The sequence below is a fragment of the Leopardus geoffroyi genome, chromosome A1 (assembly GCF_018350155.1).
Source record: "Leopardus geoffroyi isolate Oge1 chromosome A1, O.geoffroyi_Oge1_pat1.0, whole genome shotgun sequence".
Classification (NCBI taxonomy): domain Eukaryota; kingdom Metazoa; phylum Chordata; class Mammalia; order Carnivora; family Felidae; genus Leopardus; species Leopardus geoffroyi.
Genome location: NC_059326.1, coordinates 97,286,718 through 97,304,446, shown reverse-complemented (window position 1 = coordinate 97,304,446; position 17,729 = coordinate 97,286,718).

Sequence of the window (17,729 nt, the reverse complement as noted above, 5' to 3'; positions counted from 1 at the left end):
ACCACCTAGGGCCCGATTGTCCATTCAGAAAAGATGCAATTAGCAGGCTGGCTGTGGGTCCCAGAGGCCTCCTAGAGTGCCAAATTTACCTCTCTGGGGGCTGGATCAAGAGTCGGGAAGGTGGGACTCCCGGCAGCAGATATGATAAACCAGCATTTTAATAAAGGATATGGCTGTATTTATGCATATTGGCTGATTACCAGGTCTGCACTCAATGGTTTCATGATATAACCCCTCCAAATCTTTCCTTCCCTCCCGTCAGTAATTACATCTAAGTTAAAGGCAAATGGCCCTTCTTTATGGGTTTGAAGGCAATAGTGGATTTTGTTACATTTCCAAACATTTTATTAAACTGTTTTTGGCTTGCAAAAATGTTTTACGGTTTCATGTAACCATATGAACATGTATCATATATGCTTTTGTGGTACTGCCCTTATGCTTACAAAGACCTTCCTTATGGGGTGCCTGGGTGGCTCACTCGGTTAAGTGTCTGACTCTTGTTTCGCCTCAGGCCATAATTTTGCAGTTCCGTGAGTTCAGGCTCTGCCCTGGGCTCTGAGCTGGCAGCACAGAGCCTGATTGGGATTATCTCTCCCCCTTTCTTTCTCCACCACTCATGCTGTCTCTGTCTCTCTAAAAAAAAAAAAAAAACATATATATATATATATATATATATATATATATATATATATATATATGACCTTACTTATATCAATATCAGCTGAACGGTAAGCTGTATTTTCTCTGAGTTATTAAGGATGGTACCATTTTTTAAAGTTTATTTATTTACTTGTTTTAGGTAATCTCTACACCCAATGTGAGGCTTGAATTCACTACCCAGAGATCAAGAGACACATGGTCTTCCAACTGAGCCATCCAGGCACCTCAGGATGATATCATTTATTTATTTATTTGTTTGTTTATTTATCTATTTTTAAGTAGGCTCCATGCCCATAGTGGGGCTTGAACTCAGACCCTGAGATTAAGAGTCATGTGGTCTACTGACTGAGCCAGCTGGACATCCCAGGATGATGTCACCTTAAAATTCAGCTCTTGTTTGCTACCTTTTAAGTATCTTTTAGTTTGTGGTGTCATGTGCAACTCTAACCTGCTTTTTATCCAAAGATCCAGTCTTCTCAACATCATAATTTGAATAATATATGATTTTCCCATTGATTGAGTTTATATTCTCTTTGAGGTTATGTTCTTTATCATGTTTTAGATGAGTTCAGGAATTATCTATTTTGTCCCATTAAGTGGCCTTAATTATTACAGTTTCATATGCATTACTGTCAAGGAGCAGAACAAATTGACCCCTGGAATTGTACAACACGACAGCCTTGACTAGAAGGGACTGGCAGTATTGAATTTTACCTGAGCCTGTGCTCCTGCCAAAGAGTGGAGGTTAAGAAATTGTCCACCCTTTTGTGTTCCAGAAGGGGCTTGGTGGAAAGCAGCACCTTTCCCATACACGTTAGATAAGACTAACCGATTTTTTTTGTTGTTTATCTATGACAAGGCCACATACAGATCTCCAAATTCCCGTTCATAAACGATTCACTGAACCGTTTTGTCCCACTGATCAATGGGAACAAAATGCTTGTTAATCACCCGGTTGAGATTCCTTCCTTCCTCCAGGCCCCTGAGCTTTGAGGCACCCACAGCCTGAGCCAGTATACAATCCCTCTTTAACAGCCCCTCCAGAGAATTAGGCTGGCCTCAGAGTAAAAAACAATTTTTCAATCCCACTCTTACTTCACTACCTCACACTACCCCTTTCTAATCTTGTTTATTCCTCCTCCAAAAAAACAAATTCTTTTTACTCTGGAGAAGCTTGCAAATCTTATGGTAATGAGTTCTTGCTATTGCAGTCTTTCCTTCCCTTTCTTGAAATAATCCTTTCCATAAAATCTCTCCTTGTTAAATCTCCACTTGCTTGCAGGCTCTGCACTGTCATGGGGCTCGATCTCATGAACCATGAGATCATGACCTGAGCCAAGATCGAGTTGGATGCTAAACCTACTGAGCCACCCAGGTGCCCCTTCATTGGTTTTTTATTTGGAAGGACTCACTCATTACCTTTTACTGCCAAATTTTTCTTTCCTGTTGTTATATACTCATAAGAAAAAAAATTATTTTGCTAAATCTGTCTCCTCTCAATTTAAGCTTTTTAAAAACTTAAACAAACCAAGAAAAGCAGAAATAGGTTCATGAATACAGAGAACAAGTTGATGGTTGCCAGAGGTGAGGGAGGTGGGGGATGGGCAAGATGGGTGAAGGGGCATGGGAAGTACAGTCTTCCAGTTACACAATGACTAAGTCATGGTGATGAAAGTCAGCGTAGGGAATGTACTCAGTGGTATTGAAATAGCGTATGGTGACAGATGGTAATAGACATGTCAAATCACTATGTTTGACACCTGAAACTAATGTAACATTGTGTGTCGACTACAAAAAAATTACTGAGGCATAATTTATCCACAGTTACTACATCCATTTAAAGGGTACAATTTGATGAGATTTGACATGTGTATAACCTCTGTGAAACTTCCAGTACAATCGATACGTGGGATATTTCCGTCGCTCCTAAAAGTATCCTTGAGTTACTGTCTTTTAAAAAAAATTTTTTTTTTAACATTTATTTATTTTTGAGAGACAGAGCATGAGTGGGGGAGGGGCAGGCCGAGGGGAGACACAGAATCTAAAGGAGCCTCCAGGCTCTGAGCTATCAGTCCAGAGCCTGACACGGGGCTCAAACCCACAAATGGTGAGATCATGTCCTGAGCCAAAGTAAGACACTTAACTGACTGAGCCACCCAGGTGCCCCTGGGCTACTTTTTTATACAACCCTTCTGCCCTTGGCCCCATGCAAACACTGTCCTATGTGTTTTTTGTCACTTTGTCATAAAATTTTCTAGAAGTTTATGTATGTAGAATCATACTTAGCATGATGATTTTTAGATTCAAAGACATTGTTGCATGTATCAGAAGTTCATACTTTTATTCTCTTGTTGTTTTGTTCACTTCTGTTAGTATGGGTGTACCATGTTTTGTTGATTCAGTGGTTTATTGATGGATATTCATGTTTTTCCCAACTCAGTTTTTGAGTATTATGAATAAAGCTACAGTGACTAGTTAAATCCACATTTTTGTGTGAACATATGTTTTCATTTCTTTTAGAGGGAAGTAAAAAGGCAGGTATATATTTAACTTTTAAGAAACTGCTGTGAAACTACCATCTTACGTTAAAAAAAAAATGTTTATTTTGAGAGAGAGAGAGGAAGAAAGAGAACGTGAGCAGGGGAAGGGCAGAGAGAAAGGGAGAGAGAGAATCCCCAGCAGGCTCTTCTCTGTAAGCACAGAGCTGGGCCTGGGGCTCAATTTCATGAACCATGAGATCAAGGCTCAAGCCAAAAGCAGGAGTCGGACATTGAACTGACTGAGCCACCCAGGCGCCCCACCATTTTACATTTTAACCAGCAGTGAATAAACCCCATTTAAGTTTGTACTAACATACAGTTTGGGAAGAAACAACCTGTTTATCATATTTGGTTTTTCTACAAAGGTGCTATACATCTTCAGTTATCAAATCTTTTATATCATTCAGTGAAGTTTTACTTCTCTTCATCACACAGGACTTGCTCACTTCTGATTAGGGTTAGTCCCAGGTGTTTTATGTTTCTGTTATGAAAGGGAACTTTTTGTAGCTTATGTTTTGACTGCTTACAATTGTCTTTAAAAAAAAAACAACAACTCGGGGCGCCTGGGTGGCGCAGTCGGTTAAGCGTCCGACTTCAGCCAGGTCACGATCTCGCGGTCCATGAGTTCGAGCCCCGCGTCGGGCTCTGGGCTGATGGCTCAGAGCCTGGAGCCTGTTTCCAATTCTGTGTCTCCCTCTCTCTCTGCCCCTCCCCCGTTCATGCTCTGTCTCTCTCTGTCCCAAAAATAAATAAACGTTGAAAAAAAAATTAAAAAAAAAAAAACAACAACAACTTTATTTTTCAGAAAGGTTTTTGATTTATAGAAAAATTTAAAGCTGGTACAGAAAGTTCCTCTATGTCCAGCACCCAGTTTCCCATTATTAACATCTTACATTATTATGGTATATTCATTACAATTCATAAGCCAATATTAATGCATTATGTATAACTAGAGTCTACATTTCATTCTGATTTCCTTTGTTGTTATTCAGTGTCCTTTTTCCGTTCCAGTGTCCCATCCAGGGTATCATACTCTATTTGTAATCAGGTGTCTTTTGTCTCAGCTGTGAGTTTCCCAGCTCTTTTGATTTTGTTTTGTTTTGAAACACCTTGACAGTTTTTTTTCCCCTTTCTCTTTATTTTTTTTTTTAAAGTTTACATCCAAGTTAGTTAGCCTATAGTGCAACAATGATTTCAGGAGTAGATTCCTTAGTGCCCCTTACCCATTTAGCCCATCCCCCCCTCCCACCACCCATCCGGTAACACTCCGTTTGTTCTCCATATTTAAGAGTCTCTTATGTTTTGTCCCCCTCCTTGTTTTTATATTATTTTTGTTTCCCTTTCCTTATGTTCATCTGTTCTGTGTCTTAAAGTCCTCATGAGTGAAGCCATATGATATTTGTCTTTCTCTGACTGACTAATTTCACTTAGCATAATACCTCCAGTTCCATCCACTTAGTTGCAAATGGCAAGATTTCATTCTTTTTGATTGCCGAGTAATACCCCATTATATCTATGTACCACATCTTCTTCATCCATTCATCCGTTGCTGGACATTTGGGCTCTTTCCATACTTTGGCTATTGTTGCTGCTGCTATAAACATTGGGGTGCATGTGCCCCTTCGAAACAGCACACTTGTATCCCTTGGGTAAATCCCTAGTAGTGCAATTTCTGGGTCATAGGGTAGTTCTGTTTTTAATTTTTTGAGTAACCTCCATATTGTTTTCCAGAGTGGGCTGCACCAGTTTGCATTCCCACCAACAATGCAAAAGAGAACCTCTTTCTCCACATCCTGGCCAACATCTTTTGTTGCCTGAGTTGCTCATGTTAATCACCCTGACAGCTTTAAGAAATACTGGTCAGGTACTTTGCAGCAAATTCCTCAACTGAAATTCATTTGCTGTGTTTCTCAGGTAGACCAGAGTTATGGTTTTGGGAAGGGAGAGCTCAAAGAACAGTTGCCATGTTCCTCACTTCGGTCTCTCATCGTGACTAATGAGTGTTCATGTTGACCTTGATCATTTCACTGAGGTAACAATGGCCAGATTTCTTCACTGAAAAGTAACTCTTCCCGCATTCCCTTTCCGTATTGTATTCTTTTTCAGAAAGTCACTCTGCACAGGCTACACTTAAAGAGTGGGCGAGTTATGTCTATGCAAATTATTACATAACTACATATACCATTTGAGATTTTTCTGCATGGGGGATTTTTCTTCTCCCCCATTTTACTTTTTTTACTTGGCTACTTCTGTATATCTGTATGAACTCACAGATTTTTATTTGTATATCGGGTTATTTATTTTGTGGCTCAAAGTGTTCTGGTTTTGGCCAGTAGGTTCTCTTTCAGTTGGTTCCTGTGTCCCTTTGATGGGGTTTGTGGGGTTCGGAGCTGACGAGCAAGAGACAATTCTTGAAGACGTCTTTGGTGCAAAAAGGTGATTTTATTAAAGCGTGGGGACAGACCCTGTGGGCAGAAAGAGCTGCACTGGGGTTTTGACGAGTGGCTTCTTATATATAGCCATGGGGCTGGGGGGAAGTGAAGTCAAAAGGGAAGCTTCCAAAGAGATATTCTCTGATTCTCTGTGCCGGAGACGCAAGGTTATTGTGCGAAGATGCAAGGTTACTGGAGGCCTAGCTATTGTCAAGCTAAGGTGGTTTTTCCCTCTAGCAAGGCATTAACATTAAGACAGTAGGGAGTTCCTGGACTTTAGGCTACTGATGGGATTGCCTTTTTCTTGTACACTGGTGGACACTCTTAATCAGTTTCACCTTTTGTTTTTTGTCCCTTTCTGTTTTTGAGTAGCCGGCAGCGGCCAAGGAATATCAAACATATCCCACCTGGGGACGGGTGTGTGCTAGCTTGTACTTCCCCCTCAGCCTGCCTTACGCTCCCTCATCACCTTTTACATATCCCCATTATTGTGGATGTTTTAAAATTAGTTTTGGGGGGCACCAGGGTGGCTCAGTCAGTTAAGCGTCCGACTCTTGATTTAGGCTCGGGTCACGATCTCACAGTTCAGTTAGTGAGACCCAGCCCCACGTTGTCAGCACAAAGCCTGCTTGGGATTCTCTCTCTCCTCTCTCTCTGCCCTTTTCTGTGCTCACACATTCTCTCCTTCCCAAAATAATTAAATAAACATTTTTTAAAAATAATATTATTTTTATTTTTATCACTTCCTTCCTTTCTGGCACTATAAAATGCTCTAGGTTCATTTTGTATATTTCCTGTTCCGGTCCTAGAATTGTCCATTTCTCCAAGGATCCCTGGTTTCTTTTATTAGAATAACATTAGAAAGCAAGATGTGGGTGTAGGTGTGTTTATTGCTGTGGGGATGCTATGGCTCTTGAACCCTGTCAGCTGACAGAGCATTACATGTCTATACATATTTCTGTCTATCCTCTGTATCCATCTTGAGCTAAACATGAATTTAAACGGACATCTCCATGGGGTGCCTGAGTGGCTCAGTCGGTTAAGCATCTGACTGCAGCTCAGGTCATGATCTCAAGGTTTGTGAGTTGAAGCCCAGCGTTGGGCTCTGGGCTGACACCTCAGAGCCTGGAGCCTGCTTCAGATTCTGTGTCTCCCTCTGTCTGCCCCTCCGATGCTTGTACCCTGTCTCTCACATTGTCTCAAAAGTAGAAATAAACATTACAAAAATAATAATAAATAAACTGATGTCTCCAATTCTGATCCATTACCATATGTATCATTCAAACCTCCACCTCTTCTTACCTATAAACTCACGTATTAAAGTTTCTTTCCAACGATTCCTTCTCTGCAAACCTTAATAGCTTTAATCACACTTTAGAAATTTTTTTAATCCCTCAGAAACTTTAGTTTCTTCTGAAAACTAAGTTATAAGCAATTGTGAACTGTTATACCAACATTCTACAGATTTGCAAATGTATGAATGTATTCCATAATTTCTAGAGCATATGCCTTTTCCACTTTTCTAATAATGAAGCACTAATGATGAGAGAGCATAAGGCACAAGCCAGCATACCCCACCCCCCCACCCCTGGGGGGATATGTGTGACATTCCTCAGGCATTCTGGCTGCCCAAGAACAAAGGAAAGGACAGAAAACAAATGCTTAAGCTGATACAGTGTACAAATACCTTAGTGATATTACAAGAAAATGCCAATCTTATCAATAGCCTAAGGTCCAGGAACTCCTCCCTACTGTCTTAATATTAATGCTTTGCTACAGGAAAAACAACCTTAGCTTGACAATAGCTGGGCCTCTAGTAATCTGTGAGTCTTCTTTAGCATTTGAAAATCTCTTTAAGAAACTTCCTCTTGACTTTACCTCCCCAACTCCATAGTACATAACTAGTGGCTTTTCACAACCCCAGTGCAGCTCTTTCTGCCCAAGGGTCCTGTCCCCGTGCTTTAATAAAATCACCTTTTTTGCACCAAAGACATCTTCAAGAACTCTTTCTTGGCTGTTAGCTCTGAACCCCACCATCAGTCCAAAACCTCATCCCTAACACAACCAAATATCTTTTAGTTTCTCTAATGAGAAGCCAAAAATAGATAAACCTATGCTTTGTAATGAATGTTTCAGTATTTTATCTTATTTGGAAATGATCGAGAAATGTGATTGTAAGCAGAAAGAGTTAGGGTTCCCTGGGTGGGGGGAATACGACACAGCTTTCTGGACATAAGAAAAGTCATTTTAGTCTCCCCTATACCTTGTGATCTGTACCTGACCAGCTCTATTGGCCCAAAGCACATTTCTTGCAGAACTTCCTGGGATATGTGGCAATTGTAGAATAGACCTCAGCAGTCTAAATAATTTTAAGGGAACAACAACAACAAACAGCTATTAGTAGGCCAGGAGATAGCCTAAATCATATCAGGGACGATAAATCAGGGGTAATACTCTCACTGTTGGTTTAAAAGTAAAGATCTCCGTGAAGCACATTCTTGAGTGATCTTTACAAGATTTAAACCCCTTGGAGTACCCAGATGCTGGACCAAGTAAAGCTGACTTCCATCCATTAAGACCTGGACTCTGTCACCCTAAGATGACCTTTGCCCCAATTTCATGCCCATTTCCCCCATTGCTCAAGCCCATTCATGAATGTTTACGTACCCTTAGCGTAAAAGCTCCCTAGTTTTGTTGTTCCAGGAAACATTATTTTGGGAAATATCCCTGGAGTTCTCCTTTTCTTGCAGCTGATAAAACCCATTACTTTTCCTATTCTTTGGTTTGGTTGTGTCTTTTAGCTCAACATGCAGGAACAGGGAAACCTAGATCCAGGTGACTATAATGACAATGATCCATCATTTAATTTATCTTAGCCAAACTCCAAGGTTTTAAGTTACCAAAAATATTTGGGGAAAAGTATTTAAGTCGACATAAATATTGCTGAAAATTTCATTTATAAACTTTGATCTTGCTTACATTTATGTAATTCACTTGTTCTTAACAATCACTTTTAGATTACCTATAGAAATTTTATTAAACGTCAGATAAAATCAACCATTATCCCAAATTAATATTTGTTTGGTTGACAGATCCTTTAAGCCTTTTATTTGCTTTATATTTAACGCTGATAACTTTAAAGACACGTCTGTTTTAATTAAACCACCAACCTAATCTAGCCTTCATATGGAATATTTTCCCAGATCACTTGAATCTGAAACTTATTTGGGTTGATGTCTATTCTATTTCTGATAATTTTTATGAATACTAAGTATACAGTTACTTGTTTAAACCAGTTACACAGAGCTCTTTTACAAATGAATTTTGGTAATACCATCCAGAGGTAAAATATTTCACACATCTACTGTCACCAGTTAGGCTTCAAGACCTGACCTTTACTGCCCACCTGCTCCTACTCACCCACCTTTGCCCCGCATTCTTCCTTAAGCTCCTCTTTCCAGCTTATCCCTTAACTCAGGCATATGGAAAGAAAAAACCACCCCTCCAGCAATAGTGACTGCCCTGACAAGACCTCCAGCCGGCCCAGACCACCCAGACCAGTTTGAGCTTAACCCCTGACAGCTATCTGCACAGATGGACAATGGACTCATCTCTAGAATGACCTATCACTACCTTTCCCTCATTATAATATTAAAATCTCCACCTGAGGAGGAGCACAAGACTCATATACACAACATACAATGTGTGTATAGGCACGTTTCCTTAAGGCACATGTGTGACCTTATACCTGCCCCTACATAGGATGATAAGGCTTCCCTATCTAAATATTCATCCTAATCCCAAATAAAAGGAACCCATCCACTCTTGTGCCAGGAGTCATGGCTTTGGAAGCCATTCCCCTTGGTCTCCTTATTTGCTGCAAATAAAATTTTCTTTGTGGTGAGTTACACTACTACACATGTATAGACACACATGAACATACAGAGACAAACAATTTATAGCTGTGGTTTTAAATTTAAAGTCTTGAATGAGATAGGTACAAAACTCACTGGATATAAAAGAAATTGAATTTAAATTAGTTTTTTTAGTAGATGGAATAAGTTAAAATTGTTTAGTCTAGATGGCTAAACCTTTTTCTGTTTAATATTTGTGGAGAAGATTTTGGAGATTTGTGTTTTTCCCTGGAATTAATCTTAAGGACGTTGTGCTACAGTTTGGGCACAAAAGTGTGTTTAGTAGTTCTGATGGGGTTTTGGGGTGATGGTGGGGTTTGGAGGGGATGGCCAAGAAAGAATTCTTGAAGATGTCTTTGGTGCAGAAAGGTGTTTTTTATTAAAGTGTGGGGATAAGACCCATGGGCAGAAAGAGCTGCACTGAGGTTGTGAAGGGTGACTGGTTATATAATATGGAGTTGGGGAGGTAAAGTCAAGAGGAAGTTTCTTAAAGGGATTTTCATATGCTAAAGAAGATTTACAGATTACTGAAGGTTTAGCTATTGTCAAGCTAAGGTTGTTTTTCCCTCTAGCAAAGCATTAATGTTAAAACAGTAGGGAGCAGTTCCTGAACTTTAGGCTATGGATAAGACTGCCCTTTTTTTGGTAACTATACTAAGATACTTGTAAGCTGATGAAGACTCTTAACAATTTAACCATCTCTTTTCTATCCTTTCCTTTGTTCTATTAAAAAAAATTTTTTTAATGTTTATTTTTGAGAGAGAGAGAGAGAGAGTGCGAGCACTAGCGGGGGAGGGGCAGAGAGTGAGGGAGACACAAAATCCAAAGCAGACTCCAGGCTGTGAGCTATCAGCACAGAGCCTGATGAGGGGCTCCAACCCACAACGTTGGGATCATGACCTGAGCTGAAGTCTGACGCTTAACCGACTGAGCCACCCAGGAGCCCCCTTTCCTTTGTTCTTGGGCAGCCAAGAGCTCCTGAGGAATATTACCCATATCCCACCTTGGGGAGCGGGGTGTGCTAGCTTGTGCTTTGCCCGCAGCTTGCCTTATGGTTCCTCATTAGTTCTTATTTGTTTTTTTTAAAAGATTATTTATTTATTTTGAGAGCAAGAGGGGGAGAGGCAGAGAGAAAGGTAGAGAGAGAATCCCAAGCAGTTTCCACATTGAGTGGACTCAGAGCACTAGGTCTTGAACCATGAGGTCATGACCTGCGCTGAAATCAAGAGTTTGGACGCTTAACCAACTGAGCCACCCAGGTGCTCCTTAGTAGTTCTTACTTAAAGCCCTCTCTCACCTTTTTTTTCTGTTTCAGGTAGTTGTGGACTGTGTTTACATTTCAAAGGCATGATAAGATTAATAACTTCAAGGGACAGTGGAAGAAGGCAAATCCCTTCAAGAATGATTGGCTTTCCTAAGGCCAATAATTTGGAAGCCTTTGGAGATAACAGAATTTTTGCAGCTGGAAAAAGGAATAGGTTAATTTTGAATTGCCTCCAGAGCTGACTTTTGCTTTGCTAAAGATTTGTAAGACAAAGACAGTTATTCTCAATTCCTCAGAAAGTTGGGTTGTAAGTTGGTCCATCTATCCAAGTACATTATCTTCAATTTTCTGCCTTCTCTCTGGGTACAAAGTTCTAATTTTAAATATTTCTGGCAGTACTGAATAACTCCCCTCGCATGTAAGAGGGGTCCCCAAAGTGGATGCAGAGGATACTATTTTCCCAAGATCCAGAGTCAATTCCATAGATAGCTGAAAGAAAGAACCAATAACTGACATGTCCCAAGCAGGCAAAAAGCCAAGCCCATTTATGTAAAATAAGACAATAGCTATCCCTGGGAGAAAAAAGATCAATAACCGATGGGTCTGGATTTGGACAGGAAGAGACAACTTGAAATTTTATTTTCCTCTTTCGACTGGACTACAGACAGACAATCAGAGGAACTGGGTCTGGTATGAATTTTCACCCTTTGCTGCCTTCTGCCAGATTTTCCAGGATCCTCTCAATAGACTCTGGAATCTACCAGAGTTTCCCTTCAGCTGTTTAAAGGAGCAACATAGCAGTTTACCAGAAAATCCCTCAGTCTCATAAACTCTGGGAGGGGTCCATATGGGAGCCCTACTTTGAAGGTAGATATGAGGGTATCTACAAGGTCATTAACTTGGTAGGCTTTTGTTTATGGTTGTGTAGTCTTTTTTGTTTTAATGTTTTTATTTCTTTTTGAGAGAGAAAGAAGAGAGAAAGAGAGACAGAGAGACAGAGCACTAGTGGGGGAAGGGCAGAAAGAGAGAAAGGGAGACACAGAATCAGAAGCAGGCTCCGGGCTCTGAGCTGTCAGCATAGAGCCTGATGCCGGGCTTGAACTCACTCATGAAACACGAGATCACGCCCTGAGCCAAAGTTAGATGCTCAACCAACTGAGTCACCAAGGCACCCTATGGTTGTGTAGTCTTTTCAGAGTAGAAAAACAATTCAGACAGAGGATTAGTAGAATAAGTACTTAAATGAGGAAAGAGGGGAGCACTAGGAGTTAGCCAGTCTTACAATCTTGGTTTAGGTACCTCTTACATCTTCCATTTTTCATTAGCCTTTTGCAATGAATCTTTCAATGACACTGTTTTGGAACTGTGAAACCTTTTGGAGGCTTCTGCTTGTCATTTAAAAGAGGTATCCTATTCTGTTTAATTTGGGAACCCTTGTTTTCAAGTGCACTTTTTTTTTTTTTTTTTGAGAAATGGTGCAAGTGAGTGAGGGGCAGCGAGTGTGAGAGAGAGAGTCCCGTAAGGGGCAGAAAGAGAGAGAGAGAGAGAGAGAGGGAGAAAGAGAGAGAAGCGGGGCTCATGCTCACCCAAAATGGGGCATGAACCCACCCAAAGCAGGGCTGGAGCTCACCCACTGTGGGACTTGAACTCACGAACCTTGAGATCGTGACCTGTGCTGAAGTCAGATGCTTAGCAACTGAGCCACCCAGGTGCCCAAGTGTACTTCTTAAATTATCATACCTAATTGGAACATTCCCCATAAAGGCCATTGTATTTCTAGGCTGTAATTCCTCTGAGGGCTCACAGCCGTTTGGTAGGACCCTAGGTGCCAATGGAGTTAACACGTATTTCTTTTCAGCCATAGCTAGCTGCAAATAGGGTGCAGCTCACACATCTGTCTAGCCTTTTTTGGACACCCCCTTCAACTTGATGGTTACCAAGCCAAAGTCTTTAGGACACAAAATGAGCTTGTAGATTTTTTATAGCTCCTGGGACCATAGTTCTTAGATATAAAATAAGCAGGTGTGCCAGAAGGTGGAGGGCTCAATTCTTTTGATTTTAAGGATCCCATTCTAGTATTATTTATTATTTTTCTGTTGGCTAAGCCTTTATCTCATGTGCACATTAACATACCAATAGTACCAAGGAAATGGAGCTGTGGATGCCAGCAGTAACTGTAACTGAACCAAGGGACCAACGTGAATTTTCTCCTTCGTGAGTCACAAAGTGTGTCAGGTTGAGTTGTGGCACAAAGAAAACTTTATAAGCAGCAAATAAGGAGATCACAGGGAATGGCTTCTAAAGCCATGACTCTCAGAGCAAGGGTGGATGGTTTCCTTTTATTTGGGGTTAGGATGAATATTTAGATAAGGAAGCCTTGTCATCCTGTGTGAACGCGGCATAAGGTCATGCATGCACCTTAAGAAAACATGCCTATTGGGGTGCTGGGGTGGCTCAGTCGGTTAAGCGTCCGGCTCTTGGTTTTGGCTCAGGTCATTGATCTCACGATTTTGTGAGTTTGAGCCCCACGTCAGGTTCTAAGCCGACAGCGCAGAGCCTGCTTGGGATTCTGTCTCCTTCTCTCTCTCTGCCCCTCCCCAACTTGTGCTGACTCTGTCTCTCTCAAAATAAATAAATAAACTTAAAAAAATTTTAAGAAAACATGCCTATACACACATTGTATGTGGTATAAATGAGGTTTGTGTTCCTTCTTGGATGGAGATTTTAGTATTATAATGAGGGAAAGGTAGTGATAGGCCATTTAAAATTTTTAAAAAAATATTTATGTATTTTTGAGAGAGAGAGAGAGAGACAGAGACAGAGTGTGAGCAGGGGAGGAGTAGAGAGAGAGGGAGACACAGGATATGAAGCAGGTTCCAGGCAAATCCCAAAGTGGGGCTTGAACTCATAAACTGTGAGATCATGACCTGAGCCAAAGTCAGATGCTCAACCGACTAAGCCACCCTGGCACCCCAGTCATAGGTTATTCTAGAGGTCACTCCACAGTCCATCTGTGCAGGTGGGAGTCAGGGGGTCAAGCTCAGATTGGTCAGGGTCGTCTGGGCCTGCTGGAAGTCCTGTCAGGGCAGTCACTATTGCTGGAGGGACTGTTTTGCTTTCCATATGACTGAGTTAAGGGATAAGCTGGAAAGAAGAGCTTAAGGAATAATGTGGGGCAAAGGTGGATGAGTACGAGCAGGTGGGCAGTAAAGGTCAGGTCTTGGGGTCTAGCTGGTGACATAACCAAAGAACTAGGGACTGGGGAAAGCATTGAACCAGCAGACCTCAAGAATGTGGACTGCTTTCCATACCAACAGAGAAGTGCAGCTGCTACCAGCCCTTCTCACCCTGGAATCTGAGGACAGAAACAAGGGCTGGGGCTTAGAACTTACTGGGAACTGTCTGAGAGAAGGCACAGAGCACACCACTAGCAATTTCCAGCAAGGACTATACTAGCGGACTCCACTAATGGACACTACTGACTGGAAATGGGGAGAGGGGTAAACCAGTAAACCCCAGTAAATCGGGACAGTCGATTGGAACTGGGGAAGGGATTCCAACGTTTATTTATTTTTGGGACAGAGAGAGACAGAGCATGAATGGGGGAGGGGCAGAGAGAGAGGGAGACACAGAATCGGAAACAGGCTCCAGGCTCTGAGCCATCAGCCCAGAGCCTGACGCGGGGCTCGAACTCCCGGACCGCGAGATGGTGACCTGGCTGAAGTCGGACGCTTAACCGACTGCGCCACCCAGGCACCCCTGGGGAAGGGATTCCAATGTGGAACTGCAGGCTGAACCAGGCGGTCAGGACTGGTGTTCTAGGATAGCCTCCTGTTAGCCTAAGCTGACCCAGTAACGGACGCTGCACAGGAAAACCAATCAGGAGCTCAAACACAGAGTGAAACTCCAGTCAAGAGGGACCAAGAGGGACTTACCAAGGGCCCTTAGAAATAGCAAGAAAGACAGTGAACTCAAAGGTTCACAGGCATCATGCCTGTCTCTTGTTTCTCTGAATGCCGTCCGAAGTTCACTTCAGACTCCAAGTCTGCTGCTGCGTCTGTTACATAACAAAAATATACTGAGTAAATTTGAAGATATAATTGGCTTTATTAATTGATTCATGGATTACGCAGCACCCCATGTAGCAAGTCGAGTGGAACTCTAAAGGGCTGCAGAGAAGGAAAGGTTCTTAACGGCAGGATCAGGAAGTCATAAACAGAAAAAAGGATTACTTCAGGGGACGTTATCTTCATTTGGGGACAAATGGGTTCTTTTATGTGGATGGGTGGACAGGTTACTTCATTGGTGCTGATCAGAAAATTCCTGACTGACCAGGTAGGACTACATTTCTGGGGGAGGCTATAACAGCAATGTAATACTGTTAGGTATTACACCCCAGTTTGGTTGACTTGGCTTCGGTGACACCATTTGGGCCTGTGGTTTTCTTTTTAACACTACAGAAGAAAGAGCTGGAGAGATTTGAATTAGAACAGCGACAGCATGCCATTACACTCTTAGAAATTCAGTACATGCCACCCCGAAACATATTGAACTTTGGCATATTGACTATTTTGAGTGAAAGGCACTTGAAAGACAGCAAATACAAGAAAAACACTGACTTTTCTTTCTTTAAAGATGAGATTCCTATGTGAACTATGTCCTTTCTACACCAGAAAGTAAACACATTTTAATCATCAAGGACAGGAAGTTTAAATCAACAGAATTCTGTACAAACAGATCTTGTTAAAATAATTCTGATCTTGCCTTAGCCTGCCCACATAGTTGAGTCAATTTGCCACCATTGCCCCTCTTTGTTCAACCTAACATAAAAGCAAATTGGTTTCAGAACTTCTTTGGATCCTCATCCCTTATGAAGGCTCCCAGGTCATGAAAAACTTCCATTAAATGAATTTGTATGCTTTCTGTTGCATCCACACGACTCCTGAAACAGAATGCTACGGGCACCAGTGACAGTCACGACAAAATTTATTGCAATGAGAGGCAAGGCCAACCGATCGGGACCGACACTCTTGACCAGAGTGCGGTCCCAACAGCCGGGGTACAGAGTTTTTATAGCCGACCACATCGTCTTATCATCACCTGGGAACAGAGCAAAGAAACCGTTCCCAGATGGGGGTGGAAACAGTTCAGACGTGCTCTTGCCCCAATCCAATCAAACACTAATCCAGTTGATTTTCCTTGAACTTTTGTTCCCTTGATTGATAAAACAAGGCTGTTATCTCTTAATCTGTTATTTCCTAAGGCTACAGGTTAGCCCGACACTACAATTTAACCCTTACACTTTTCTTCTATTGATCTGTCTTATGTCAATTTCATTCTAGGGCCAAAAAGAACCCTAAGAGATTTAGTAAAGGTAACAGTTTGCTTCTCCTACAAGTCAAAGGACATCAGTGACCTCTAGAAGCTGGGAATAGCCCTCAGCTGATAGCCAGGAAGAAAATGACAACCACAAGGAACTGAATTCTGCCAAGAACCTGAATGATGAGCAAAGAAAGGGATTCTTCTTTAGGGCTTCCAAAGGAATGCAGCCTGCCACCACTTAGATTTTAGCTCTATGACATCTATGGCAGATTTCTAACACACAAGTATAAGATAATACATGTGTGTTGTTTTAAGCCACAAAATTTGTGATAATTTTCTTACAGCATCGATAGAAAGTGAATACAGCAAGAAATGTTGTATCTTTATTTCATTTAAATCAAAGTTTATCCAATGTTGAATCTTCATTCTGCTGAGCTGACAGGGTGTTCAATCCCAGACATTATTGAGGACATTTTCCTTACCAGTGACATTCAGGGTCTCAAGGATCTAACCAGGTGTTGAAACCTCAGGGAGACTCCTGGAACCGTCTGTCATCATTTGCTACAGTCAGATGCCATTGTCTTTGACTATCTGGTCCCATGGATTCTGGTGGTAGCGTTAGGATCTTTACAAGGCTGGAATCGGTTCATCCCCTCTATAGAGGCACATGAAATCATTCCCTCATTTGTCCTATCTGGATGTTAAATCATCTCTGGGGAACGTGGTGGGAGTGGGGATGTGACTTTGGTTGCTTTCTGTCCCACTCCCAGTTAGGACAAATATTTCCCATAGGAGTTTTTGCTTTTACTCAAGGGCACTTACCCATCGGCACCCTAACACACACATACACATACATGCACACAGACATACACCCACACGGTGGCCAGAGATTGTGATGTCTCTGATCAGTTTTTACCATTCACACTCTCCTGAGGCAAAGAAGACAGGTTACCTACTAGGATTTGGGAGATAAACAAAACAAATTAGCATTTTAATAGATTATCTTGCAACATTCCTGCACTCATAAATTGATAGTGTTGCTTAAAGGAACTTTTGCGCCCCTTCTTGGTGTCTAGGCATTTCCCAGATATTGGGTCACTGATGGTCTTAATTCTGACATGAGTCTATTCCAGGAGGGCAACTTCACATAAAGTAGCAGCTGCTGGGTAGGTGATACATATCCTTGGGCTTCTCAAGGCCAGGGTTAACAAACTTGAATATTGGGTGAATTTCTTGCTTTCCAGAGGGCTGAATGACTCTTTTCTCCCAACTGTGGCTGCATCCCTGCTGCATGGGAGTTTTCTTTGATTCTGGTTAACCTCTGGGAGAAGAGATTTATAGAGAAGCAAGGGTGGAGCAAGAGACCATTTATGTACCTATGACAATATTCTAAGCAAGAGATGATGGGGGCTTGAACCAGGGCAGAAGTAATACAAGAGGTAAATGACTGGATTTTGGTTACTTTGAAAGGTAAAGCCAGACATCTGATTGGGTTAAAGGGAAAGCCAAATATAAGTAGGCTTGTCAGGACTGATTTGCTCTCACATATCTCACAGCTGGGAGGAATTTTAAATGACTTAAGAGAACATTTCACATC